This window comes from Carassius carassius, unplaced genomic scaffold (genome assembly GCF_963082965.1).
Source record: "Carassius carassius unplaced genomic scaffold, fCarCar2.1 SCAFFOLD_57, whole genome shotgun sequence".
NCBI lineage: Eukaryota > Metazoa > Chordata > Actinopteri > Cypriniformes > Cyprinidae > Carassius > Carassius carassius.
Genome location: NW_026775196.1, coordinates 1,080,001 through 1,105,395, shown reverse-complemented (window position 1 = coordinate 1,105,395; position 25,395 = coordinate 1,080,001). Strand labels below are relative to the sequence as shown.

At 39.0% G+C, this 25,395-nt stretch overlaps 27 non-coding genes across 27 annotated transcripts; all 27 read right to left on the bottom strand.

The window, feature by feature from the left end:
- Positions 1 to 4,701: 4,701 nt before the first annotated feature.
- On the bottom strand, positions 4,702 to 4,820 carry LOC132137639 (5S ribosomal RNA). Its single transcript, XR_009431964.1, has one exon. It is a non-coding gene; the product is annotated as a 5S ribosomal RNA (ribosomal RNA).
- An 84-nt stretch (positions 4,821 to 4,904) lies between these two features.
- On the bottom strand, positions 4,905 to 5,023 carry LOC132138788 (5S ribosomal RNA). Its single transcript, XR_009433068.1, has one exon. It is a non-coding gene; the product is annotated as a 5S ribosomal RNA (ribosomal RNA).
- A 565-nt stretch (positions 5,024 to 5,588) lies between these two features.
- Positions 5,589 to 5,707, bottom strand: LOC132138778 (5S ribosomal RNA). Its single transcript, XR_009433058.1, has one exon. It is a non-coding gene; the product is annotated as a 5S ribosomal RNA (ribosomal RNA).
- A 559-nt stretch (positions 5,708 to 6,266) lies between these two features.
- On the bottom strand, positions 6,267 to 6,385 carry LOC132138708 (5S ribosomal RNA). The gene has a single exon (XR_009432991.1). It is a non-coding gene; the product is annotated as a 5S ribosomal RNA (ribosomal RNA).
- Positions 6,386 to 6,469: 84 nt separating this feature from the next.
- On the bottom strand, positions 6,470 to 6,588 carry LOC132137710 (5S ribosomal RNA). The gene has a single exon (XR_009432036.1). It is a non-coding gene; the product is annotated as a 5S ribosomal RNA (ribosomal RNA).
- Positions 6,589 to 7,157: 569 nt separating this feature from the next.
- LOC132138294 (5S ribosomal RNA) lies at positions 7,158 to 7,276 on the bottom strand. The gene has a single exon (XR_009432593.1). It is a non-coding gene; the product is annotated as a 5S ribosomal RNA (ribosomal RNA).
- Positions 7,277 to 13,183: 5,907 nt separating this feature from the next.
- On the bottom strand, positions 13,184 to 13,302 carry LOC132137638 (5S ribosomal RNA). The gene has a single exon (XR_009431963.1). It is a non-coding gene; the product is annotated as a 5S ribosomal RNA (ribosomal RNA).
- Positions 13,303 to 13,527: 225 nt separating this feature from the next.
- Positions 13,528 to 13,646, bottom strand: LOC132138293 (5S ribosomal RNA). The gene has a single exon (XR_009432592.1). It is a non-coding gene; the product is annotated as a 5S ribosomal RNA (ribosomal RNA).
- Positions 13,647 to 13,730: 84 nt separating this feature from the next.
- LOC132137637 (5S ribosomal RNA) lies at positions 13,731 to 13,849 on the bottom strand. The gene has a single exon (XR_009431962.1). It is a non-coding gene; the product is annotated as a 5S ribosomal RNA (ribosomal RNA).
- A 1,886-nt stretch (positions 13,850 to 15,735) lies between these two features.
- On the bottom strand, positions 15,736 to 15,854 carry LOC132138698 (5S ribosomal RNA). The gene has a single exon (XR_009432982.1). It is a non-coding gene; the product is annotated as a 5S ribosomal RNA (ribosomal RNA).
- An 84-nt stretch (positions 15,855 to 15,938) lies between these two features.
- On the bottom strand, positions 15,939 to 16,057 carry LOC132137636 (5S ribosomal RNA). Its single transcript, XR_009431961.1, has one exon. It is a non-coding gene; the product is annotated as a 5S ribosomal RNA (ribosomal RNA).
- A 225-nt stretch (positions 16,058 to 16,282) lies between these two features.
- LOC132138292 (5S ribosomal RNA) lies at positions 16,283 to 16,401 on the bottom strand. Its single transcript, XR_009432591.1, has one exon. It is a non-coding gene; the product is annotated as a 5S ribosomal RNA (ribosomal RNA).
- An 84-nt stretch (positions 16,402 to 16,485) lies between these two features.
- On the bottom strand, positions 16,486 to 16,604 carry LOC132137635 (5S ribosomal RNA). The gene has a single exon (XR_009431960.1). It is a non-coding gene; the product is annotated as a 5S ribosomal RNA (ribosomal RNA).
- Positions 16,605 to 16,829: 225 nt separating this feature from the next.
- LOC132138291 (5S ribosomal RNA) lies at positions 16,830 to 16,948 on the bottom strand. Its single transcript, XR_009432590.1, has one exon. It is a non-coding gene; the product is annotated as a 5S ribosomal RNA (ribosomal RNA).
- An 84-nt stretch (positions 16,949 to 17,032) lies between these two features.
- On the bottom strand, positions 17,033 to 17,151 carry LOC132137634 (5S ribosomal RNA). Its single transcript, XR_009431959.1, has one exon. It is a non-coding gene; the product is annotated as a 5S ribosomal RNA (ribosomal RNA).
- Positions 17,152 to 19,038: 1,887 nt separating this feature from the next.
- Positions 19,039 to 19,157, bottom strand: LOC132138697 (5S ribosomal RNA). Its single transcript, XR_009432981.1, has one exon. It is a non-coding gene; the product is annotated as a 5S ribosomal RNA (ribosomal RNA).
- Positions 19,158 to 19,241: 84 nt separating this feature from the next.
- On the bottom strand, positions 19,242 to 19,360 carry LOC132137632 (5S ribosomal RNA). The gene has a single exon (XR_009431957.1). It is a non-coding gene; the product is annotated as a 5S ribosomal RNA (ribosomal RNA).
- Positions 19,361 to 19,585: 225 nt separating this feature from the next.
- Positions 19,586 to 19,704, bottom strand: LOC132138290 (5S ribosomal RNA). Its single transcript, XR_009432589.1, has one exon. It is a non-coding gene; the product is annotated as a 5S ribosomal RNA (ribosomal RNA).
- Positions 19,705 to 19,788: 84 nt separating this feature from the next.
- Positions 19,789 to 19,907, bottom strand: LOC132137631 (5S ribosomal RNA). Its single transcript, XR_009431956.1, has one exon. It is a non-coding gene; the product is annotated as a 5S ribosomal RNA (ribosomal RNA).
- Positions 19,908 to 20,472: 565 nt separating this feature from the next.
- Positions 20,473 to 20,591, bottom strand: LOC132137630 (5S ribosomal RNA). Its single transcript, XR_009431955.1, has one exon. It is a non-coding gene; the product is annotated as a 5S ribosomal RNA (ribosomal RNA).
- A 225-nt stretch (positions 20,592 to 20,816) lies between these two features.
- Positions 20,817 to 20,935, bottom strand: LOC132138684 (5S ribosomal RNA). The gene has a single exon (XR_009432968.1). It is a non-coding gene; the product is annotated as a 5S ribosomal RNA (ribosomal RNA).
- An 84-nt stretch (positions 20,936 to 21,019) lies between these two features.
- LOC132137681 (5S ribosomal RNA) lies at positions 21,020 to 21,138 on the bottom strand. The gene has a single exon (XR_009432008.1). It is a non-coding gene; the product is annotated as a 5S ribosomal RNA (ribosomal RNA).
- A 555-nt stretch (positions 21,139 to 21,693) lies between these two features.
- LOC132137629 (5S ribosomal RNA) lies at positions 21,694 to 21,812 on the bottom strand. Its single transcript, XR_009431954.1, has one exon. It is a non-coding gene; the product is annotated as a 5S ribosomal RNA (ribosomal RNA).
- Positions 21,813 to 22,037: 225 nt separating this feature from the next.
- LOC132138683 (5S ribosomal RNA) lies at positions 22,038 to 22,156 on the bottom strand. The gene has a single exon (XR_009432967.1). It is a non-coding gene; the product is annotated as a 5S ribosomal RNA (ribosomal RNA).
- Positions 22,157 to 22,240: 84 nt separating this feature from the next.
- Positions 22,241 to 22,359, bottom strand: LOC132137680 (5S ribosomal RNA). Its single transcript, XR_009432007.1, has one exon. It is a non-coding gene; the product is annotated as a 5S ribosomal RNA (ribosomal RNA).
- Positions 22,360 to 24,243: 1,884 nt separating this feature from the next.
- LOC132138289 (5S ribosomal RNA) lies at positions 24,244 to 24,362 on the bottom strand. The gene has a single exon (XR_009432588.1). It is a non-coding gene; the product is annotated as a 5S ribosomal RNA (ribosomal RNA).
- Positions 24,363 to 24,446: 84 nt separating this feature from the next.
- Positions 24,447 to 24,565, bottom strand: LOC132137794 (5S ribosomal RNA). Its single transcript, XR_009432115.1, has one exon. It is a non-coding gene; the product is annotated as a 5S ribosomal RNA (ribosomal RNA).
- Positions 24,566 to 25,395: the final 830 nt, after the last annotated feature.

The window sequence follows — 25,395 nt, the reverse complement described above, 5'->3', positions numbered from 1 at the left end:
CTTTAAATTCATACAAAACATCTCTCACTCTTGTTATCCCCACTTCCATCCATTTCTTTAAAAAAATTCCTTTGTCTTGTTTTAAAATGTTTTGGTTTAAAAACAGAGGTTGATTTAAAATGTTTTCTCTCCCATGTGGATCATACTCAAGTCTATCTAAAAATTTTCCCCAGGCACTAAACATTTCCCTATAAAACTCTGGTAAGCACTCTGTCATCCAATTCTTTGTTTTCATCCATAAAATCCCATCCCCCATGTTAAAATCCCCACATTTGTTTAAAAAATATTCCATTGTCTTTTTCCATGCAGTTTTGTGACCATCATCTAGATATTTTTTTACTATTTTAATTCTTAAGCTATTTTTTCTCTGTTCAACATCAATTAATCCCATCCCTCCTTTCCCTATTTCTCCTATTAATGTACTATATGCAATTCTTGACGGTTTACTATTCCATAAAAAATCTAAAAAACATTTTTTCAACCTTGTCTCCACCCACATTGGCATAGCAGTCACATATAAAACATACCACAACTTTGACACCATTAACACATTTAAAATTAAAACCTTCCCTTTTAAACTTAATGTCCTCAATTTCCAAAAATTTAACCTTCTTTCAATACCTCCTATTATTTCTTCCCACATTTTTTCTTTAACATTCCTTTCTTCTTTTCCCATTAGAACACCTAAAATCCTTATTTCTTTTGTTTCTTTAAAATGAAAATACTCTGTTAAAACAGTCACTCCTCCAAATCTCATATATATAGTTTTTTCTTCATTTATCTTACCTCCTGATCCCCTACAAAACATCTGTACTACTTCCATTACTTTATTAACACTCTCTATATCTTTAACTATTATTGTCGTATCATCTGCATATTGAAATATTTTTTCATTTCCCCCACTTCCTTCAATGTTTATCCCTCTTATGTCTTTGTCTATTTTAATAGCTAATCCCAATGGTTCTGCAACTAAAGAATATAAAAGCGCTGATAATGGACATCCTTGTCTTATTGATCTAGTAATTTTAAAACATTCAGTTAAAAAACCATTACACTGTATTCTTGTTATTGCTCCCCTATATAAAATTGTAATCCACTAGATAAAATTTTCCCCAAACCCGTACCTTCTTAAAATTCCAAATAAATATTCATGCTCCACTCTATCAAAAGCCTTTTCGAAATCCAAACTAATAACATATCCTTTTTTGTTTTTTTCTTTCATATATCTTATTCTATCTATTATACTTAAAGTTGTGTCCGCTATATCTTTCCCTTTAACTCCATACACTTGATTTGTTTCAATTATGGTTGGCATTACCTCTTTCAATCTGTTGGCTAAAACTTTTGTTAAAATTTTCAGATCTGTATTCAACATTGTAATTGGTCTATAATTTTTTAAGTCTACTTTATCTCCTTTTCTTTTGTATATCAACTTTAATAATCCCATCCCCATTCTCTGATTCATTTCTTCTTTTTTAAAGATCTCTTCATATACTTCTTTTAAAATACTGGTTAAAAAATCTTTAAAAACAATATAAAATTCACTCCCCAAACCATCTATACCTGGACTTTTATTTTTGTTTAATTCACTTATTGCTCTTTTTATCTCTTCTTCTCTTATCTCTTCATCACACTCTTTTTTGTCTACTTCTCCTACTGTTGTTTTTATTTGCTTAAGTAACTCCAATTTCTCTTCTTCCTTCAACCCCTCAGTACTAAACAGGTTCTCATAATATGCTTTTACTTCTTTTAATATTTCCTCATTTGTTTCCACCACTACACCATTTTTTCCTCTTATTTCTTTAATCATTCCAGCTTTCCCTCGTATTTTTTCTAGATCAAAGAAAAATTTTGTACATTTTTCTCCCTCCACAGTATATTTAGCTTTACTTCTTAGCCTTGCTCCTTCATATTTTTTCTCTTCCATTTCTTTCAATATTCCCTCCAATTCTTTTATTTTTTGTATATCTTTCCCATTCTCATTTAATTCCTTTTCCAATTTTTCTCTTATTTCTCTCTCCTTCTTCCTCTTACATATCTGTATTAATTTGCAATACTTTATTGTGAATTTTTTAACTAAATATTTAACATTTTCCCACCATATCCTTTTATCTTCACTGTACATTTCATTCTCCTTTTCTTTTTCAATAATTTCTTTAATACTTAAAACATACTCCTCATTCTTCAAAACCTCTACATTTAACACCCATACACCCGGCCCTCTTTTCACTGAACTCCAGTCTACTTGCAAAAAAATTGGTTTATGGTCACTTAAGCTTGATTCTTCATATTTAATGTTACCGATATATCCTTCAATGTTCCTTGTACACAAAATAAAATCAATCCTTGTCTTACACATAAAATTCCCTACTAATTGCCTCCTTGAATATTCTTTCTTTTTTTCATTTCTTTCTCTCCATACATCAATCATATTATTTTCTTCCATTAATAGTTTCAGTTCTTTTCTTCCTTTATCATTTTTAAAAACCATTCCCTCACCCATTTCTAATTTACTGAAAACGGTATTAAAATCACCCATCATAATAACTTCTTTATGCTTTTTAAAAAAATCTCTTAATACATTAAAATATTCCTTCTTTTCATTCTCTACAGTCGGTGCATGAATATTAACTACAATAACTTTTTTCTCCTCATACTCCATTTCAACCGCAATACATTTCCCATCTACGTCATTATATATTGTTTTACATGATACCCCACAGTTTTCTTTTATTAAAATCGCAACTCCTCTTCCAAGCCTCCCATCACCATTGTTATATAAAATCTCTCCGCTCCACCTTTTCCTTATTTCAGTCATGTACTCTTCCCTCCAGATAGTTTCTTGTAATAAAATCACATCCTCTCCTTTACACATTTCTTTCACCTTTTCAAATTTACCCATGTCCATCAATCCCCTTGCATTAAAAGTAACACAACTTAAAACCATTAAAATAAATAAAAATAAATACATAAAAACCATTATTTTCCATCTTCTCCCTCCAGCCCTCTTAACACTTCATATCTGTTTACACTTTTTACTCGGCCCCTTGTCATTAACTTTTTTCTTGCATTTTCCACATTTGGTTTTACCTTTAATGTTCTTCTTCTACTTTGTCCTCTCTCCCCTCTGTCTTTTCCCATGTTGTCCATCCTTGTTTCTTCTTCACTGTCCATTTCTTTGTTTTGATCATACATTCCCTGTCCATCCCTCTCCACATTATCCAAAAGATTTTTAAAACTGTCCGATATTTCCATTTCTGTCCATTGGGTATTCTGTTCTGCTGTTTGTTCCTCATCCATATCATTCTTTTTTCCTTCTTCTTCTTCCTCTTGGTTGCCTGATCCTCCTTCTGTTTCCTTTTGTGATAATCCTTCATCCCCTTGTCCTTCATCAATATCTCCTTCCTCTTCAGTGTTTCCTTCATGCACCTGTCCGTCCACCCGATGCTCCAGACCTCCTTCCTCTCCCTCCATCCAACACTCACACTTGTTTAAAATCTTTTGACACTCCGGGCATCTGACCGCATTGCAATCCCTTGCGAAATGTCCCCTTTCCTCGCACTTGTAACACTTAAATTCAGGGCATTCTTTGAGCAGATGATCCGGGCTCATGCACAGCTTACAGGTCTTCACCTGGTGGCTGTGCATCACCCTAAAGTACTGCGGCCCTTCTGCTGTTTCCAGCTTTGTGCTGTAGGGCAATGATGCCACCTCCTTGGGGAATCTCACTTTTAAAAACCTTGTTCCATCCTCTATTTCAGTGCCCGGGTAGCATCTTCTTTTTAATTTTGAAATGGGATTAACTCCCCATCCCTCCAATTTTCTAAAAATGTCTTTATCATCAAGGTAGACGGGCAGGTGCATGAAGGAAACAACATAATCTCTATTTTGCAGTTTCTTTATCTCACAGTTAACTCCTTTAATTAACAATCCCTCAGTCAGTTCATCACATGTTTCTTCTTTCTCCATTGTCAGTTCATATTCCTTTCCTTGTCTTGGCCTTAGTGCTAAAATTTTACCATATCCACATTTTTCCGTCACCACTTTAATAATATCCACAGCTCTCACCTCATTTACGTTCTCGACATTCACAATCACAGTTGCCTCCTTTAAGTATTTCCTTTCACCAATTTTATCTCTTGCATCTTGTTTTTTACCGTGTCCTGCTCGTTGTCGATACTCCACTCCAGGGTCATTTGCCATGCGTGTCTCTCCAGCCAGTCCAGGGTCATTTGCCATACGTGTCTCTCCAAGCAGTCCAGTGTCGTTTGCCATACGTGTCTCTCCAGCCAGTCCAGTTTCGTTTGCCATACGTGTCTCTCCAGCCATTCCAGTGTCGTTTGCCATGCGTGTCTCTCCAGCCAGTCCAGTGTCGTTTGCCAATAATCCGTCCATTGTACAAAAATCAAACAAAAAATTAACCACCCTCCAGCCAGCAAGATGCTGCTGTTAGGTGGTTTAAAACTGAAAAAACACAAAAAATAAACTAAAGTCCAAAAACAACTCACAAAACAAACACTGACAGAAAAATCAAAATGGAGGAGAGCCTTCCTCTCCCAACTGCAGCCAACACTTCCTGTAGCTCTCTAGCGCCCTCAGGTTGGTATGGCCGTAAGCGAAAGCTGCTGCAAAGAGAGGGCTATTAAAAGATCAGACACTCTAATCTCCAGTTCATTATATAAGTTCGGAATAAAACCCAAAAGCTTACAGCACCTGGTATTCCCAGGCGGTCTCCCATCCAAGTACTAACCAGGCCCAAACCTGCTTAGCTTCCGAGATCAGACGAGATCGGGCATAGCCAGGTTGGTATGGCCGTAAGCGAAAGCTGCTGCAAAGAGAGGGCTAATTAAAGATCAGCCACTGTAATCTCCAGTACATTATATAAATAGGGAGGAAAACCCAAAAGCTTACAGCACCTGGCAATCCCAGGCGGTCTCCCATCCAAGTACTAACCAGGCCCAAACCTGCTTAGCTTCCGAGATCAGACAAGATCGGGCATAGCCAGGTTGGTATGGCCGTAAGCGAAAGCTGCTGCAAAGAGAGGGCTAATTAAAGATCAGCCACTGTAATCTCATGTACATTATATAAATAGGGACGAAAACCCAAAAGCTTACAGCACCTGGCAATCCCAGGCGGTCTCCCATCCAAGTAGTAACCAGAACCAAACATGCTAAGATTCAGACATCGGGCATTGACTCTTTTTTTTTTTTTTTTTTTTTTTGCATGATTATTATATAATTAGTAAAAAAATTCCAAAAAGTAAAAAAATTTGAAAAATTTCCAAAAAGCTTTCAGCACCTGGTATTCCCAGGCGGTTTCCCATCCAAGTACTAACCAGGCATAGCCAGGTATGGCCGTAAGCGAAGGCTGCTGCAGAGAGAGGGCTATTTAAAGATCAGCCACTCTAATCTCCAGTTCAATATATAAGTAGGGAAGAAAACCCAAAAGCTTACAGCACCTGGTATTATTCTCAGGCAGTCTCCCATCCAAGTAATAACCAGAACCAAACATTCTAAGATTCAGAGATCTGGCATTGACTCTTTTTTTTTTTTTCAAGATTATTACATAACTAATGAAAATTTTCCAAAAGCTTACAGCACCTGGTATTCCCAGGTGGTCTCCCATCCAAGTACTAACCAGGCCCAAACCTGCTTAGCTTCCGAGATCAGACGAGATCGGGCATAGCCAGGTTGGTATGGCCGTAAGCGAAAGCTGCTGCAAAGAGAGGGCTAATTAAAGATCAGCCACTGTAATCTCCAGTACATTATATAAATAGGGACGAAAACCCAAAAGCTTACAGCACCTGGCAATCCCAGGCGGCCTCCCATCCAAGTAGTAACCAGAACCAAACATGTTAAGATTCAGACATCGGGCATTGACTCTTTTTTTTTTTTTTTTTCACGATTATTATATAATTAGTGAAAAAATTCCAAAAAGTAAAAATTTTTTCAAAATTTCCAAAAAGCTTTCAGCACCTGGTATTCCCAGGCGGTTTCCCATCCAAGTACTAAACAGGCATAGCCAGGTATGGCCGTAAGCGAAGGCTGCTGCAGAGAGAGGGCTATTTAAAGATCAGCCACTCTAATCTCCAGTTCAATATATAAGTAGGGAAGAAAACCCAAAAGCTTACAGCACCTGGTATTATTCTCAGGCAGTCTCCCATCCAAGTAATAACCAGAACCAAACATTCTAAGATTCAGAGATCTGGCATTGACTCTTTTTTTTTTTTTTCAAGATTATTACATAACTAATGAAAATTTTCCAAAAGCTTACAGCACCTGGTATTCCCAGGCGGTCTCCCATCCAAGTACTAACAAAGCCCAAACCTGCTTAGCTTCCGAGATCAGACGAGATCAGGCATAGCCAGGTTGGTATGGCCGTAAGCGAAAGCTGCTGCAAAGAGAGGGCTATTTAAAGATCAGACACTCTAATCTCCAGTTCATTATATAAGTTCGGAATAAAACCCAAAAGCTTACAGCACCTGGTATTCCCAGGCGGTCTCCCATTCAAGTACTAACCAGGCCCAAACCTGCTTAGCTTCCGAGATCAGACGAGATCGGGCATAGCCAGGTTGGTATGGCCGTAAGCGAAAGCTGCAGCAAAGAGAGGGCTAATTAAAGATCAGCCACTGTAATCTCCAGTACATTATATAAATAGGGACGAAAACCCAAAAGCTTACAGCACCTGGCAATCCCAGGCGGTCTCCCATCCAAGTAGTAACCAGAACCAAACATGCTAAGATTCAGACATCGGGCATTGACTCTTTTTTTTTTTTTTTTTTTTTTTTTGCACGATTATTATATAATTAGTGAAAAAATTCCAAAAAGTAAAAAAATTTGAAAAATTTCCAAAAAGCTTTCAGCACCTGGTATTCCCAGGCGGTTTCCCATCCAAGTACTAACCAGGCATAGCCAGGTATGGCCGTAAGCGAAGGCTGCTGCAGAGAGAGGGCTATTTAAAGATCAGCCACTCTAATCTCCAGTTCAATATATAAGTAGGGAAGAAAACCCAAAAGCTTACAGCACCTGGTATTATTCTCAGGCAGTCTCCCATCCAAGTAATAACCCGAACCAAACATTCTAAGATTCAGAGATCTGGCATTGACTCTTTTTTTTTTTTTCAAGATTATTACATAACTAATTAAAATTTTTTCAAAAAGCTTACAGCACCTGGTATTCCCAGGCGGTCTCCCATCCAAGTACTAACCAAGCCCAAACCTGCTTAGCTTCCGAGATCAGACGAGATCAGGCATAGCCAGGTTGGTATGGCCGTAAGCGAAAGCTACTGCAAAGAGAGGGCTATTTAAAGATCAGACACTCTAATCTCCAGTTCATTATATAAGTTCGGAATCAAACCCAAAAGATTACAGCACCTGGTATTCCCAGGCGGTCTCCCATCCAAGTACTAACCAGGCCCAAACCTGCTTAGCTTCCGAGATCAGACGAGATCGGGCATAGCCTTTTTTTTTTTTTTTTTTTTATTAAAGAAATTTCAAATAAAGTACAATAGATTAAACACAAGCAATAGAAAATACAGCATTTCTTCTATACACATCTCTACATTACACATCTTTTCTTTACATAGATAATTTAAAAATGTCCTTCACTTCCTGGCAGCTTCCACATTAAATCATTTAAAACACAATAAACTTTTGTGGTAAAAACATCATAAAAATAATCCAACATATTTACACCTTTAAAATACACATACAGCCTTTCAATATATAATTCGGTTTTCCTTTTAAACACAGTCCAAACATCCAACACAATGATTTCCTTTTTAGCCACAGTTCTTCTCTCCCATATTGCACTTTTCATTAGCATTACACACAGATTAATAAAATTTTTGTTTTGACACTTTTTTTCCCAACCAAACATCACCACTCTGTTCCATTCCATTACATTTTCATCCCAGTCTTCAGTCACATCTTTAATTAAACATTTACATTTTCTTAAAAACTCCTCCAGTTCTCTACAATATAAAAACATATGTAAAATCCCCTCTTCCTTTTCCTGGCACACTTTACACAGAGCATTTTCTTCCCTTCCTATTTTATTTAAAATAATCTCAGTAAAAACCACTTTATGCCTTATAAAATACTCCAAACATCCCAATTTAGTTTCCACACACTTCCCTGTCATGTTTCTCCATATATACTCTTTTTTTAAATCTTTGAATTTCTGCATCCAGTATCCATTTGCAATAGGCTCTTTAAAAACACCATCTCTAAAAGAACAATAAATCATTTTCAGAGTACATTCCTTAAAATCATACAGTTTTTCCCCTAATTTCACGTAAATACATTTCTCTTTTGGCTCTTCTTCCATACATTCTATTCTTTTAATCCACTCTTTGGGTATTGCGCTTTTAATGATTTCATATTTATTTTTTATGTCTTGTTCACTGTAATCCTCTTTTGCCTCCTCCATTGCATCTACAATAAATTGTGTCGGTAAAAAACCTTCTTTAAATTCATACAATACATCTCTCACTCTTGTTATCCCCACTTCCATCCATTTCTTTAAAAAAATCCCTTTGTCTTGTTTTAAAATGTTTTGGTTTAAGAACAGAGGTTGATTTAAAATGTGTTCTCTCCCATGTGGATCAAACTCAACTTTATCTAAAAATTTTCCCCAAGCACTTAAAATTCCTCTATAAAACTCTGGTAAATTTTCTGTCATCCAATTCTTCGTTTTCATCCATAAAATTCCATCCCCCATGTTAAGATCCCCACATTTGTTTAAAAAATATTTCATCGTCTTTTTCCACTCTGGTTTGTCCTCATCTTGTAGGTATTTCTTCACTACTTTCACTCTCAAACTATTTTTCCTCTGTTCCACATCTATTAAACCTAAACCCCCCTTCTCTACCGCCCCTAAAATCGTATTAAAAGCTATTCTTGCTGGCTTCCCCTCCCATAAAAAGTCAAGAAAACATTTCTTCAACCTCTTTTCTGTCCACATTGGCATATGCGACACATATAAAACATTCCATAGCTTAGACACCATTAAAACATTCAATACTAAAACCTTCCCTTTTAAGTTTAAAGTTCTTAATTTCCAAAAATTTAACCTTCTCTCTATTCCTGTTACTAGTTCCACCCACATTTCATCTCTTACTTTCATCTCATTTTTACCCATTAAAATTCCTAAAATCCTAATTTCTTCCACTTCCTTAAAATTAAAACTATCCTTTAAAACCATTGCTTTACCAAATCTCATATATACCGTCTTTTCTTCATTTACTTTACTCCCAGATCCTTTACAATATTCCTCTACAACATTCATAACTTCTTTGATGCTCTCCTTTCCTTTTACTATTATCGTTGTGTCATCAGCATATTGAAAAACCTTTCCCTCAGCCTTATTTTCCTCAATTTCAATTCCAATTATTCCTTCTTTTTGTTTTATGGCCAATCCTAACGGTTCCGATACAAGTGAATATAATAATGCCGAAAGCGGACAACCCTGTCTTATCGATCTTGTGATTTTAAAACATTCTGTTAAAAACCCATTACACTTTATTCTCGTTAAAGCGCCCTTATATAAAATCTCAATATATTTGATAAAATCTCCCCCAAAACCAAATTTCTTTAAAACATCAAATAAATACTCGTGTTCAACCCGATCAAATGCTTTTTCAAAATCTAGACTAATTATGTAACCATCTTCATTTAGTTCTTTCATATACCATATTGTGTCTCTTATACTCATTGTTATATCCGCTATATCCCTTCCTTTTACTCCGTATGCTTGGTTTGTTTCGATTATACTTGGCATTACTTCCTTTAACCTGTTTGCTAAAACCTTTGATAAAATCTTAAAATCTGTGTTAAGCATTGTGATCGGCCTATAGTTTTTTAAATCTACCTTTTCTCCTTTCCTTTTATATATCAGTTTTGTTATCCCCATCCCCATTCTTTCATTAACTTCTTCTTTTTCAAAAATCTCACTAAAAACTTCCTTTAAAATCTTGGTTAAAATCTCTTTAAAACATATATAAAATTCACTTCCCAAACCATCTATTCCTGGACTTTTCTGTTTATTCAGCTGCTGTATTGCTCTTTCAATCTCTTCTTCACCAATTTTTTGATCGCATTCTTTTTTATCTTCCTTACTCACTTTTACTTTTATTCGATTCAACAATTCAATTTTTTCGTTTTCTTCTACACCCCTGGCACTAAAAAGATCTTCATAAAAATTCTTTATTTCTTCTAAAATCTTTTCATTCCCCTCTACAACTTCCCCATTTTTCCCTCTTACCTGTTTTATTGTTTCAGCTTTCCCTCTCTTTTTTTCCAAATCAAAAAAAAACTTTGTGCACTTTTCTCCCTCCACAGTATATTTAGCTTTGCTCCTTAACCTCGCCCCCTCATATTCTTTTTCCTCTATTTCCTTCAGTTTTTCATCCATTTCCTTTATCTTTTGTATATCTTTATTTTCTTTATTCAATTCCGCTTCCAAACATTCCTTTATTTTTTTTTCGTTGTATCTTTTGCATTTGCGTATTATGCTACAATACTTAATTGAGAATTTTTTTATTAAAAACTTTACATTCTCCCACCAAATTCTCTTATCTTCTTCATACATTTCATTTTCCTTTTCTTTTTCTATAATTTCTTTAACCTTTAATACATAGTCTTCATTTTCTAACATTTTTGTATTTAAAACCCATATTCCTGGCCCTCTTTGCACTTTATTCCAATCCAATTTAAAAAATAAGAACTTGTGATCGCTAAAACTTGTTTCTTCATACTTAATATTTTCTATAAAATTCTCCACATTTCTTGTACATAAAATAAAATCAATTCTTGTTTCACACACAAACTGCCCCACTATTTGCCTTCTTGAAAACTCTTTTTTCTTTTCATTTCTTTCTCTCCACACATCTATCATATTATTTTCTGCCATTAAAGCTTTTAATTCTTTTCTCCCTTTGTCAGTTTTAAAAACCATTCCATCTGCCATGTCTTGTTTACTAAAAACCGTATTAAAATCCCCCATCATTATTATTTCTTTATACTTCTTTACAAAACTACTTAAAACATAAAAAAACTCTTTCTTTTCCTTCTCCTCCGTTGGTGCATGTACATTTACTAAAATCAATTCCCTTCCTTCATGTTTTGTCTCTACAACCATACATTTACCCATCGTATCTTTGTATAAAATTTGACTTGCTTTAAAAACATCATCCTTCATTAAAAAAGCCACACCTCTCCCAAACCTCCCATCTCCATTATTGTACAAAATCCCTCCTCCCCATCTCTTTTTATATTCATTCATTACATTTTCTCTCCAGTTTGTTTCCTGTAGTACAATAATGTCTTCTCTTTTACATTTTTCTTTTATATTTTCAAATTTCTTTAAGTTCAAAAGTCCTCTTGCATTAAAAGTCACAACACTTAAAACCATTAAAAAGAAAAATAATAAATATCTAAAACCCATCATTCTCAGTCTTTCTCCTCCAATTCCTTTAACACCTCAAACCTATTTAAACATTTCACTTTTTTTCTTGAACTTTCTATATTTGGCTTTACCTTTAGCGATCTTCTTCGTATTTTTCCCCTCTCCGCCTTTTCCTTCTCATCCTCCTCCATACTAATTTCTCCTTCGTTATCAGTTTCTTTGTCTTGTTCTTTTCCTTTTTGTCCATGAATTGAAGATATGTCCATCGGTGTAATTTGTGTGTCCTCTTCTCTTATTTGTTCATTGTTATTTTCTTTTTCTTTTTCTCCTTCTCCTTTCTGTCTGTTGTTTGTTCCTTCCTCTGTTTCCTTTGGTTGTAATTTGTCTTCTTCATGTCTTTCATCACAATGTCCTTCATCATTGTTTTCTTCATGCACCTGTCTGTCCACCTGTTCTTTCCTTCCACCTACCACCCCCTCCATCCAGCATTCACATTTATTTAAAATTTCTTGGCAATCCGGACACCTGACAGCATTGCAGTCTCGTGCAAAATGTCCCCTTTCCAAACATTTATGGCACTTGAATTCTGGGCACTCTTTCAGTAGATGTTCTGGGCTCATGCACAGCCTACAAGTCTTCACTTGGTGGCTGTGCATCACCCTAAAGTACTGGGGGCCTTCAGCTGTTTCAATCTTAGTGCTGTAAGGGAGTGATGCCACTTCTTTGGGGAACCTCACCTTTACAAACCTTGTGCCGTCTTCGATGTCAGTGTCCGGATAGCACCTTCTTTTGATTTTAGATATGGGGGAAACCCCCCATCCTTCCAATTTGTTTACAATTTCCTTATCCTCCAGGTAGACAGGCAGGTGCATGAAGGAAACAACGTAATCTTTATTTTGCAGTTTTTTTACTTCACAGTCCACTCCCTTTATTGTCAATCCATTGATTAAAATGTCACACATTTCTTCCTGTTCCAATGTCAGTTCATATTCTTTGCCTTGTCTGGGTCTTACAGCCAACACCTTTCCACTTCCAATTTTTTCTGAGATTGCTTTAATTATATCCTCTCCTCTCACACCAATCACATTCTCTGTACTCACGATCACTGTTGCCTCCTTTAAATATTTTCTTTCACCAAATCTTTTCCTTGCTTCTTGATCTTTTACATTTCCAGCTCTTTGTCGCTTCTCCAGTCCAGTGTCATTTGCCGTGCGTGTTCCTCCAGCCAGTCCATTGTCGTTTGCCATACTTGTTCCTCCAGCCATTCTAGTGTCGTTTACCATGCGTGTTCCTCCAGCCAGTCCAGTGTTGTTTACCATGCTTGTTCCTCCAGCCAGTCCAGTGTCGATTGCCATGCGTGTTCCTCCAGCCAGTCCAGTGTCGCTTGCCGTGCGTGTTCCTCCTGCCAGTCCATTGTCATTTGCCATTCGAGTCTCTCCAGCCAGTTCCGAGTCGTTACCATACAATCCGTCCATTTTTGAGAAAAAAAAGATCAACCACCCTCCAGACAGCGATATGCTGCTGTTAGGTGGCTTTCAAAAAAGAAAAATGCCAAAGAAACAATCACAGATTCACAAAACAAACAAAACAACCACAAATAGAAAAACACAAAATGGAGGAGAGCCTTCCTCTCCCAACTGCAGCCAACACTTCCTGTAGCTCTCTAGCGCCCTCAGGTTGGTATGGCCGTAAGCTAAAGCTGCTGCAAAGAGAGGGCTATTTAAAGATCAGACACTCTAATCTCCAGTTCATTATATAAGTTCGGAATAAAACCCAAAAGCTTACAGCACCTGGTATTCCCAGGCGGTCTCCCATCCAAGTACTAACCAGGCCCAAACCTGCTTAGCTTCCGAGATCAGACGAGATCGGGCATAGCCAGGTTGGTATGGCCGTAAGCGAAAGCTGCTGCAAAGAGAGGGCTAATTAAAGATCAGCCACTGTAATCTCCAGTACATTATATAAATAGGGACGAAAACCCTAAAGCTTACAGCACCTGGCAATCCCAGGCGGTCTCCCATCCAAGTAGTAACCAGAACCAAACATGCTAAGATTCAGACATCGGGCATTGACTCTTTTTTTTTTTTTTCAAGATTATTACATAACTAAAGAAAATTTTCCAAAAAGCTTACAGCACCTGGTATTCCCAGGCGGTCTCCCATCCAAGTACTAACCAAGCCCAAACCTGCTTAGCTTCCGAGATCAGACGAGATCAGGCATAGCCAGGTTGGTATGGCCGTAAGCGAAAGCTGCTGCAAAGAGAGGGCTATTTAAAGATCAGACACTCTAATCTCCAGTTCATTATATAAGTTCGGAATAAAACCCAAAAGCTTACAGCACCTGGTATTCCCAGGCGGTCTCCCATCCAAGTACTAACCAGGCCCAAACCTGCTTAGCTTCCGAGATCAGACGAGATCGGGCATAGCCAGGTTGGTATGGCCGTAAGCGAAAGCTGCTGCAAAGAGAGGGCTAATTAAAGATCAGCCACTGTAATCTCCAGTACATTATATAAATAGGAACGAAAACCCTAAAGCTTACAGCACCTGGCAATCCCAGGCGGTCTCCCATCCAAGTAGTAACCAGAACCAAACATGTTAAGATTCAGACATCGGGCATTGACTCTTTTTTTTTTTTTTGCACGATTATTATATAATTAGTGAAAAAATTCCAAAAAGTAAAAAAATTTGAAAAATTTCCAAAAAGCTTTCAGCACCTGGTATTCCCAGGCGGTTTCCCATCCAAGTACTAACCAGGCATAGCCAGGTATGGCCGTAAGCGAAGGCTGCTGCAGAGAGAGGGCTATTTAAAGATCAGCCACTCTAATCTCCAGTTCAATATATAAGTAGGGAAGAAAACCCAAAAGCTTACAGCACCTGGCAATCCCAGGCGGTCTCCCATCCAAGTAGTAACCAGAACCAAACATGCTAAGATTCAGACATCGGGCATTGACTCTTTTTTTTTTTTTTTGCATGATTATTATATAATTAGTGAAAAAATTCCAAAAAGTAAAATTTTTTCCAAAATTTCCAAAAAGCTTTCAGCACCTGGTATTCCCAGGCGGTTTCCCATCCAAGTACTAACCAGGCATAGCCAGGTATGGCCGTAAGCGAAGGCTGCTGCAGAGAGAGGGCTATTTAAAGATCAGCCACTCTAATCTCCAGTACATTATATAAATAGGGACGAAAACCCTAAAGCTTACAGCACCTGGTATTATTCTCAGGCAGTCTCCCATCCAAGTAGTAACCAGAACCAAACATGTTAAGATTCAGACATCGGGCATTGACTCTTTTTTTTTTTTTTTTGCACGTTTATTATATAATTAGTGAAAAAATTCCAAAAAGTAAAAAATTTGAAAAATTTCCAAAAAGCTTTCAGCACCTGGTATTCCCAGGCGGTTTCCCATCCAAGTACTAACCAGGCATAGCCAGGTATGGCCGTAAGCGAAGGCTGCTGCAGAGAGAGGGCTATTTAAAGATCAGCCACTCTAATCTCCAGTTCAATATATAAGTAGGGAAGAAAACCCAAAAGCTTACAGCACCTGGCAATCCCAAGCGGTCTCCCATCCAAGTAGTAACCAGAACCAAACATGCTAAGATTCAGACATCGGGCATTGACTCTTTTTTTTTTTTTTGCATGATTATTATATAATTAGTGAAAAAATTCCAAAAAGTAAAAATTTTTCCAAAATTTCCAAAAAGCTTTCAGCACCTGGTATTCCCAGGCGGTTTCCCATCCAAGTACTAACCAGGCATAGCCAGGTATGGCCGTAAGCGAAGGCTGCTGCAGAGAGAGGGCTATTTAAAGATCAGCCACTCTAATCTCCAGTACATTATATAAATAGGGACGAAAACCCTAAAGCTTACAGCACCTGGTATTATTCTCAGGCAGTCTCCCATCCAAGTAGTAACCAGAACCAAACATGTTAAGATTCAGACATCGGGCATTGACTCTTTTTTTTTTTTTTTTGCACGATCATTATATAATTAGTGAAAAAATTCCAAAAAGTAAAAAATTTGAAAAATTTCCAAAAAGCTTTCAGCACCTGGTATTCCCAGGCGGTTTCCCATCCAAGTACTAACCAGGCATAGCCAGGTATGGCCGTAAGCGAAGGCTGCTGCAGAGAGAGGGCTATTTAAAGATCAGCCACTCTAATCTCCAGTTCAATATATAAGTAGGGAAGAAAACCCAAAAGCTTACAGCACCTGGTATTATTCTCAGGCAATCTCCCATCCAAGTAATAACCAGAACCAAACATTCTAAGATTCAGAGATCTGGCATTGACTCTTTTTTTTTTTTTCAAGATTATTACATAACTAATGAAAATTTTCCAAAAAGCTTACAGCACCTGGTATTCCCAGGCGGTCTCCCATCCAAGTACTAACCAAGCCCAAACCTGCTTAGCTTCCGAGATCAGACGAGATCAGGCATAGCCAGGTTGGTATGGCCTTAAGCGAAAGCTGCTGCAAAGAGAGGGCTATTTAAAGATCAGACACTCTAATCTCCAGTTCATTATATAAGTTCGGAATGAAACCCAAAAGCTTACAGCACCTGGTATTCCCAGGCGGTCTCCCATCCAAGTACTAACCAGGCCCAAACCTGCTTAGCTTCCGAGATCAGACGAGATCGGGCATAGCCAGGTTGGTATGGCCGTAAGCGAAAGCTGCTGCAAAGAGAGGGCTAATTAAAGATCAGCCACTGTAATCTCCAGTACATTATATAAATAGGGACGAAAACCCAAAAGCTTACAGCACCTGGCAATCCCAGGCGGTCTCCCATCCAAGTAGTAACCAGAACCAAACATGCTAAGATTCAGACATCGGGCATTGACTCTTTTTTTTTTTTTTCAAGATTATTACATAACTAAAGAAAATTTTCCAAAAAGCTTACAGCACCTGGTATTCCCAGGCGGTCTCCCATCCAAGTACTAACCAAGCCCAAACCTGCTTAGCTTCCGAGATCAGACGAGATCAGGCATAGCCAGGTTGGTATGGCCGTAAGCTAAAGCTGCTGCAAAGAGAGGGCTATTTAAAGATCAGACACTCTAATCTCCAGTTCATTATATAAGTTCGGAATAAAACCCAAAAGCTTACAGCACCTGGTATTCCCAGGCGGTCTCCCATCCAAGTACTAACCAGGCCCAAACCTGCTTAGCTTCCGAGATCAGACGAGATCGGGCATAGCCAGGTTGGTATGGCCGTAAGCGAAAGCTGCTGCAAAGAGAGGGCTAATTAAAGATCAGCCACTGTAATCTCCAGTACATTATATAAATAGGGACGAAAACCCTAAAGCTTACAGCACCTGGCAATCCCAGGCGGTCTCCCATCCAAGTAGTAACCAGAACCAAACATGCTAAGATTCAGACATCGGGCATTGACTCTTTTTTTTTTTTTTCAAGATTATTACATAACTAAAGAAAATTTTCCAAAAAGCTTACAGCACCTGGTATTCCCAGGCGGTCTCCCATCCAAGTACTAACCAAGCCCAAACCTGCTTAGCTTCCGAGATCAGACGAGATCAGGCATAGCCAGGTTGGTATGGCCGTAAGCGAAAGCTGCTGCAAAGAGAGGGCTATTTAAAGATCAGACACTCTAATCTCCAGTTCATTATATAAGTTCGGAATAAAACCCAAAAGCTTACAGCACCTGGTATTCCCAGGCGGTCTCCCATCCAAGTACTAACCAGGCCCAAACCTGCTTAGCTTCCGAGATCAGACGAGATCGGGCATAGCCAGGTTGGTATGGCCGTAAGCGAAAGCTGCTGCAAAGAGAGGGCTAATTAAAGATCAGCCACTGTAATCTCCAGTACATTATATAAATAGGAACGAAAACCCTAAAGCTTACAGCACCTGGCAATCCCAGGCGGTCTCCCATCCAAGTAGTAACCAGAACCAAACATGTTAAGATTCAGACATCGGGCATTGACTCTTTTTTTTTTTTTTGCACGATTATTATATAATTAGTGAAAAAATTCCAAAAAGTAAAAAAATTTGAAAAATTTCCAAAAAGCTTTCAGCACCTGGTATTCCCAGGCGGTTTCCCATCCAAGTACTAACCAGGCATAGCCAGGTATGGCCGTAAGCGAAGGCTGCTGCAGAGAGAGGGCTATTTAAAGATCAGCCACTCTAATCTCCAGTTCAATATATAAGTAGGGAAGAAAACCCAAAAGCTTACAGCACCTGGCAATCCCAGGCGGTCTCCCATCCAAGTAGTAACCAGAACCAAACATGCTAAGATTCAGACATCGGGCATTGACTCTTTTTTTTTTTTTTTGCATGATTATTATATAATTAGTGAAAAAATTCCAAAAAGTAAAATTTTTTCCAAAATTTCCAAAAAGCTTTCAGCACCTGGTATTCCCAGGCGGTTTCCCATCCAAGTACTAACCAGGCATAGCCAGGTATGGCCGTAAGCGAAGGCTGCTGCAGAGAGAGGGCTATTTAAAGATCAGCCACTCTAATCTCCAGTACATTATATAAATAGGGACGAAAACCCTAAAGCTTACAGCACCTGGTATTATTCTCAGGCAGTCTCCCATCCAAGTAGTAACCAGAACCAAACATGTTAAGATTCAGACATCGGGCATTGACTCTTTTTTTTTTTTTTTTGCACGTTTATTATATAATTAGTGAAAAAATTCCAAAAAGTAAAAAATTTGAAAAATTTCCAAAAAGCTTTCAGCACCTGGTATTCCCAGGCGGTTTCCCATCCAAGTACTAACCAGGCATAGCCAGGTATGGCCGTAAGCGAAGGCTGCTGCAGAGAGAGGGCTATTTAAAGATCAGCCACTCTAATCTCCAGTTCAATATATAAGTAGGGAAGAAAACCCAAAAGCTTACAGCACCTGGCAATCCCAGGCGGTCTCCCATCCAAGTAGTAACCAGAACCATACATGCTAAGATTCAGACATCGGGCATTGACTCTTTTTTTTTTTTTTTGCATGATTATTATATAATTAGTGAAAAAATTCCAAAAAGTAAAAATTTTTCCAAAATTTCCAAAAAGCTTTCAGCACCTGGTATTCCCAGGCGGTTTCCCATCCAAGTACTAACCAGGCATAGCCAGGTATGGCCGTAAGCGAAGGCTGCTGCAGAGAGAGGGCTATTTAAAGATCAGCCACTCTAATCTCCAGTACATTATATAAATAGGGACGAAAACCCTAAAGCTTACAGCACCTGGTATTATTCTCAGGCAGTCTCCCATCCAAGTAGTAACCAGAACCAAACATGTTAAGATTCAGACATCGGGCATTGACTCTTTTTTTTTTTTTTTTGCACGATTATTATATAATTAGTGAAAAAATTCCAAAAAGTAAAAAATTTGAAAAATTTCCAAAAAGCTTTCAGCACCTGGTATTCCCAGGCGGTTTCCCATCCAAGTACTAACCAGGCATAGCCAGGTATGGCCGTAAGCGAAGGCTGCTGCAGAGAGAGGGCTATTTAAAGATCAGCCACTCTAATCTCCAGTTCAATATATAAGTAGGGAAGAAAACCCAAAAGCTTACAGCACCTGGTATTATTCTCAGGCAATCTCCCATCCAAGTAATAACCAGAACCAAACATTCTAAGATTCAGAGATCTCGCATTGACTCTTTTTTTTTTTTTCAAGATTATTACATAACTAATGAAAATTTTCCAAAAAGCTTACAGCACCTGGTATTCCCAGGCGGTCTCCCATCCAAGTACTAACCAAGCCCAAACCTGCTTAGCTTCCGAGATCAGACGAGATCAGGCATAGCCAGGTTGGTATGGCCTTAAGCGAAAGCTGCTGCAAAGAGAGGGCTATTTAAAGATCAGACACTCTAATCTCCAGTTCATTATATAAGTTCGGAATGAAACCCAAAAGCTTACAGCACCTGGTATTCCCAGGCGGTCTCCCATCCAAGTACTAACCAGGCCCAAACCTGCTTAGCTTCCGAGATCAGACGAGATCGGGCATAGCCAGGTTGGTATGGCCGTAAGCGAAAGCTGCTGCAAAGAGAGGGCTAATTAAAGATCAGCCACTGTAATCTCCAGTACATTATATAAATAGGGACGAAAACCCTAAAGCTTACAGCACCTGGCAATCCCAGGCGGTCTCCCATCCAAGTAGTAACCAGAACCAAACATGCTAAGATTCAGACATCGGGCATTGACTCTTTTTTTTTTTTTTCAAGATTATTACATAACTAAAGAAAATTTTCCAAAAAGCTTACAGCACCTGGTATTCCCAGGCGGTCTCCCATCCAAGTACTAACCAAGCCCAAACCTGCTTAGCTTCCGAGATCAGACGAGATCAGGCATAGCCAGGTTGGTATGGCCGTAAGCGAAAGCTGCTGCAAAGAGATGGCTATTTAAAGATCAGACACTCTAATCTCCAGTTCATTATATAAGTTCGGAATAAAACCCAAAAGCTTACAGCACCTGGTATTCCCAGGCGGTCTCCCATCCAAGTACTAACCAGGCCCAAACCTGCTTAGCTTCCGAGATCAGACGAGATCGGGCATAGCCAGGTTGGTATGGCCGTAAGCGAAAGCTGCTGCAAAGAGAGGGCTAATTAAAGATCAGCCACTGTAATCTCCAGTACATTATATAAATAGGGACGAAAACCCTAAAGCTTACAGCACCTGGCAATCCCAGGCGGTCTCCCATCCAAGTAGTAAACAGAACCAAACATGCTAAGATTCAGACATCGGGCATTGACTCTTTTTTTTTTTTTTTTTTTTTTTTGCACGATTATTATATAATTAGTGAAAAAATTCCAAAAAGTAAAAAAATTTGAAAAATTTCCAAAAAGCTTTCAGCACCTGGTATTCCCAGGCGGTTTCCCATCCAAGTACTAACCAGGCATAGCCAGGTATGGCCGTAAGCGAAGGCTGCTGCAGAGAGAGGGCTATTTAAAGATCAGCCACTCTAATCTCCAGTTCAATATATAAGTAGGGAAGAAAACCCAAAAGCTTACAGCACCTGGTATTATTCTCAGGCAGTCTCCCATCCAAGTAATAACCAGAACCAAACATTCTAAGATTCAGAGATCTGGCATTGACTCTTTTTTTTTTTCAAGATTATTACATAACTAATGAAAATTTTCCAAAAAGCTTACAGCACCTGGTATTCCCAGGCGGTCTCCCATCCAAGTACTAACCAGGCCCAAACCTGCTTAGCTTCCGAGATCAGACGAGATCGGGCATAGCCAGGTTGGTATGGCCGTAAGCGAAAGCTGCTGCAAAGAGAGGGCTAATTAAAGATCAGCCACTGTAATCTCCAGTACATTATATAAATAGGGACGAAAACCCTAAAGCTTACAGCACCTGGCAATCCCAGGCGGTCTCCCATCCAAGTAGTAACCAGAACCAAACATGCTAAGATTCAGACATCGGGCATTGACTCTTTTTTTTTTTTTTCAAGATTATTACATAACTAAAGAAAATTTTCCAAAAAGCTTACAGCACCTGGTATTCCCAGGCGGTCTCCCATCCAAGTACTAACCAAGCCCAAACCTGCATAGCTTCCGAGATCAGACGAGATCAGGCATAGCCAGGTTGGTATGGCCGTAAGCGAAAGCTTCTGCAAAGAGAGGGCTATTTAAAGATCAGACACTCTAATCTCCAGTTCATTATATAAGTTCGGAATAAAACCCAAAAGCTTACAGCACCTGGTATTCCCAGGCGGTCTCCCATCCAAGTACTAACCAGGCCCAAACCTGCTTAGCTTCCGAGATCAGACGAGATCGGGAATAGCCAGGTTGGTATGGCCGTAAGCGAAAGCTGCTGCAAAGAGAGGGCTAATTAAAGATCAGCCACTGTAATCTCCAGTACATTATATAAATAGGAACGAAAACCCTAAAGCTTACAGCACCTGGCAATCCCAGGCGGTCTCCCATCCAAGTAGTAACCAGAACCAAACATGTTAAGATTCAGACATCGGGCATTGACTCTTTTTTTTTTTTTTGCACGATTATTATATAATTAGTGAAAAAATTCCAAAAAGTAAAAAAATTTGAAAAATTTCCAAAAAGCTTTCAGCACCTGGTATTCCCAGGCGGTTTCCCATCCAAGTACTAACCAGGCATAGCCAGGTATGGCCGTAAGCGAAGGCTGCTGCAGAGAGAGGGCTATTTAAAGATCAGCCACTCTAATCTCCAGTTCAATATATAAGTAGGGAAGAAAACCCAAAAGCTTACAGCACCTGGTATTATTCTCAGGCAGTCTCCCATCCAAGTAATAACCAGAACCAAACATTCTAAGATTCAGAGATCTGGCATTGACTCTTTTTTTTTTTCAAGATTATTACATAACTAATGAAAATTTTCCAAAAAGCTTACAGCACCTGGTATTCCCAGGCGGTCTCCCATCCAAGTACTAACCAGGCCCAAACCTGCTTAGCTTCCGAGATCAGACGAGATCGGGCATAGCCAGGTTGGTATGGCCGTAAGCGAAAGCTGCTGCAAAGAGAGGGCTAATTAAAGATCAGCCACTGTAATCTCCAGTACATTATATAAATAGGGACGAAAACCCTAAAGCTTACAGCACCTGGCAATCCCAGGCGGTCTCCCATCCAAGTAGTAACCAGAACCAAACATGCTAAGATTCAGACATCGGGCATTGACTCTTTTTTTTTTTTTTCAAGATTATTACATAACTAAAGAAAATTTTCCAAAAAGCTTACAGCACCTGGTATTCCCAGGCGGTCTCCCATCCAAGTACTAACCAAGCCCAAACCTGCATAGCTTCCGAGATCAGACGAGATCAGGCATAGCCAGGTTGGTATGGCCGTAAGCGAAAGCTTCTGCAAAGAGAGGGCTATTTAAAGATCAGACACTCTAATCTCCAGTTCATTATATAAGTTCGGAATAAAACCCAAAAGCTTACAGCACCTGGTATTCCCAGGCGGTCTCCCATCCAAGTACTAACCAGGCCCAAACCTGCTTAGCTTCCGAGATCAGACGAGATCGGGAATAGCCAGGTTGGTATGGCCGTAAGCGAAAGCTGCTGCAAAGAGAGGGCTAATTAAAGATCAGCCACTGTAATCTCCAGTACATTATATAAATAGGAACGAAAACCCTAAAGCTTACAGCACCTGGCAATCCCAGGCGGTCTCCCATCCAAGTAGTAACCAGAACCAAACATGTTAAGATTCAGACATCGGGCATTGACTCTTTTTTTTTTTTTTGCACGATTATTATATAATTAGTGAAAAAATTCCAAAAAGTAAAAAAATTTGAAAAATTTCCAAAAAGCTTTCAGCACCTGGTATTCCCAGGCGGTTTCCCATCCAAGTACTAACCAGGCATAGCCAGGTATGGCCGTAAGCGAAGGCTGCTGCAGAGAGAGGGCTATTTAAAGATCAGCCACTCTAATCTCCAGTTCAATATATAAGTAGGGAAGAAAACCCAAAAGCTTACAGCACCTGGCAATCCCAGGCGGTCTCCCATCCAAGTAGTAACCAGAACCAAACATGCTAAGATTCAGACATCGGGCATTGACTCTTTTTTTTTTTTTTTGCATGATTATTATATAATTAGTGAAAAAATTCCAAAAAGTAAAAATTTTTCCAAAATTTCCAAAAAGCTTTCAGCACCTGGTATTCCCAGGCGGTTTCCCATCCAAGTACTAACCAGGCATAGCCAGGTATGGCCGTAAGCGAAGGCTGCTGCAGAGAGAGGGCTATTTAAAGATCAGCCACTCTAATCTCCAGTACATTATATAAATAGGGACGAAAACCCTAAAGCTTACAGCACCTGGTATTATTCTCAGGCAGTCTCCCATCCAAGTAGTAACCAGAACCAAACATGTTAAGATTCAGACATCGGGCATTGACTCTTTTTTTTTTTTTTTTGCACGATTATTATATAATTAGTGAAAAAATTCCAAAAAGTAAAAAATTTGAAAAATTTCCAAAAAGCTTTCAGCACCTGGTATTCCCAGGCGGTTTCCCATTCAAGTACTAACCAGGCATAGCCAGGTATGGCCGTAAGCGAAGGCTGCTGCAGAGAGAGGGCTATTTAAAGATCAGCCACTCTAATCTCCAGTTCAATATATAAGTAGGGAAGAAAACCCAAAAGCTTACAGCACCTGGCAATCCCAGGCGGTCTCCCATCCAAGTAGTAACCAGAACCAAACATGCTAAGATTCAGACATCGGGCATTGACTCTTTTTTTTTTTTTTTGCATGATTATTATATAATTAGTGAAAAAATTCCAAAAAGTAAAAATTTTTCCAAAATTTCCAAAAAGCTTTCAGCACCTGGTATTCCCAGGCGGTTTCCCATCCAAGTACTAACCAGGCATAGCCAGGTATGGCCGTAAGCGAAGGCTGCTGCAGAGAGAGGGCTATTTAAAGATCAGCCACTCTAATCTCCAGTACATTATATAAATAGGGACGAAAACCCTAAAGCTTACAGCACCTGGTATTATTCTCAGGCAGTCTCCCATCCAAGTAGTAACCAGAACCAAACATGTTAAGATTCAGACATCGGGCATTGACTCTTTTTTTTTTTTTTTGCACGATTATTATATAATTAGTGAAAAAATTCCAAAAAGTAAAAAATTTGAAAAATTTCCAAAAAGCTTTCAGCACCTGGTATTCCCAGGCGGTTTCCCATCCAAGTACTAACCAGGCATAGCCAGGTATGGCCGTAAGCGAAGGCTGCTGCAGAGAGAGGGCTATTTAAAGATCAGCCACTCTAATCTCCATTTCAATATATAAGTAGGGAAGAAAACCCAAAAGCTTACAGCACCTGGTATTATTCTCAGGCAGTCTCCCATCCAAGTAATAACCAGAACCAAACATTCTAAGATTCAGAGATCTGGCATTGACTCTTTTTTTTTTCCAAGATTATTACATAACTAATGAAAATTTTCCAAAAAGCTTACAGCACCTGGTATTCCCAGGCGGTCTCCCATCCAAGTACTAACCAAGCCCAAACCTGCTTAGCTTCCGAGATCAGACGAGATCAGGCATAGCCAGGTTGGTATGGCCGTAAGCGAAAGCTGCTGCAAAGAGAGGGCTATTTAAAGATCAGACACTCTAATCTCCAGTTCATTATATAAGTTCGGAATAAAACCCTAAAGCTTACAGCACCTGGTATTCCCAGGCGGTCTCCCATCCAAGTACTAAACAGGCCCAAACCTGCTTAGCTTCCGAGATCAGACGAGATCGGGCATAGCCAGGTTGGTATGGCCGTAAGCGAAAGCTGCTGCAAAGAGAGGGCTAATTAAAGATCAGCCACTGTAATCTCCAGTACATTATATAAATAGGGACGAAAACCCAAAAGCTTACAGCACCTGGCAATCCCAGGCGGTCTCCCATCCAAGTAGTAACCAGAACCAAACATGCTAAGATTCAGACATCGGGCATTGACTCTTTTTTTTTTTTTTTGCATGATTATTATATAATTAGTGAAAAAATTCCAAAAAGTAAAATTTTTTCCAAAATTTCCAAAAAGCTTTCAGCACCTGGTATTCCCAGGCGGTTTCCCATCCAAGTACTAACCAGGCATAGCCAGGTATGGCCGTAAGCGAAGGCTGCTGCAGAGAGAGGGCTATTTAAAGATCAGCCACTCTAATCTCCAGTACATTATATAAATAGGGACGAAAACCCTAAAGCTTAAAGCACCTGGTATTATTCTCAGGCAGTCTCCCATCCAAGTAGTAACCAGAACCAAACATGTTAAGATTCAGACATCGGGCATTGACTCTTTTTTTTTTTTTTTTGCACGATTATTATATAATTAGTGAAAAAATTCCAAAAAGTAAAAAATGTGAAAAATTTCCAAAAAGCTTTCAGCACCTGGTATTCCCAGGCGGTTTCCCATCCAAGTACTAACCAGGCATAGCCAGGTATGGCCGTAAGCGAAGGCTGCTGCAGAGAGAGGGCTATTTAAAGATCAGCCACTGTAATCTCCAGTACATTATATAAATAGGGACGAAAACCCTAAAGCTTACAGCACCTGGTATTATTCTCAGGCAGTCTCCCATCCAAGTAGTAACCAGAACCAAACATGTTAAGATTCAGACAT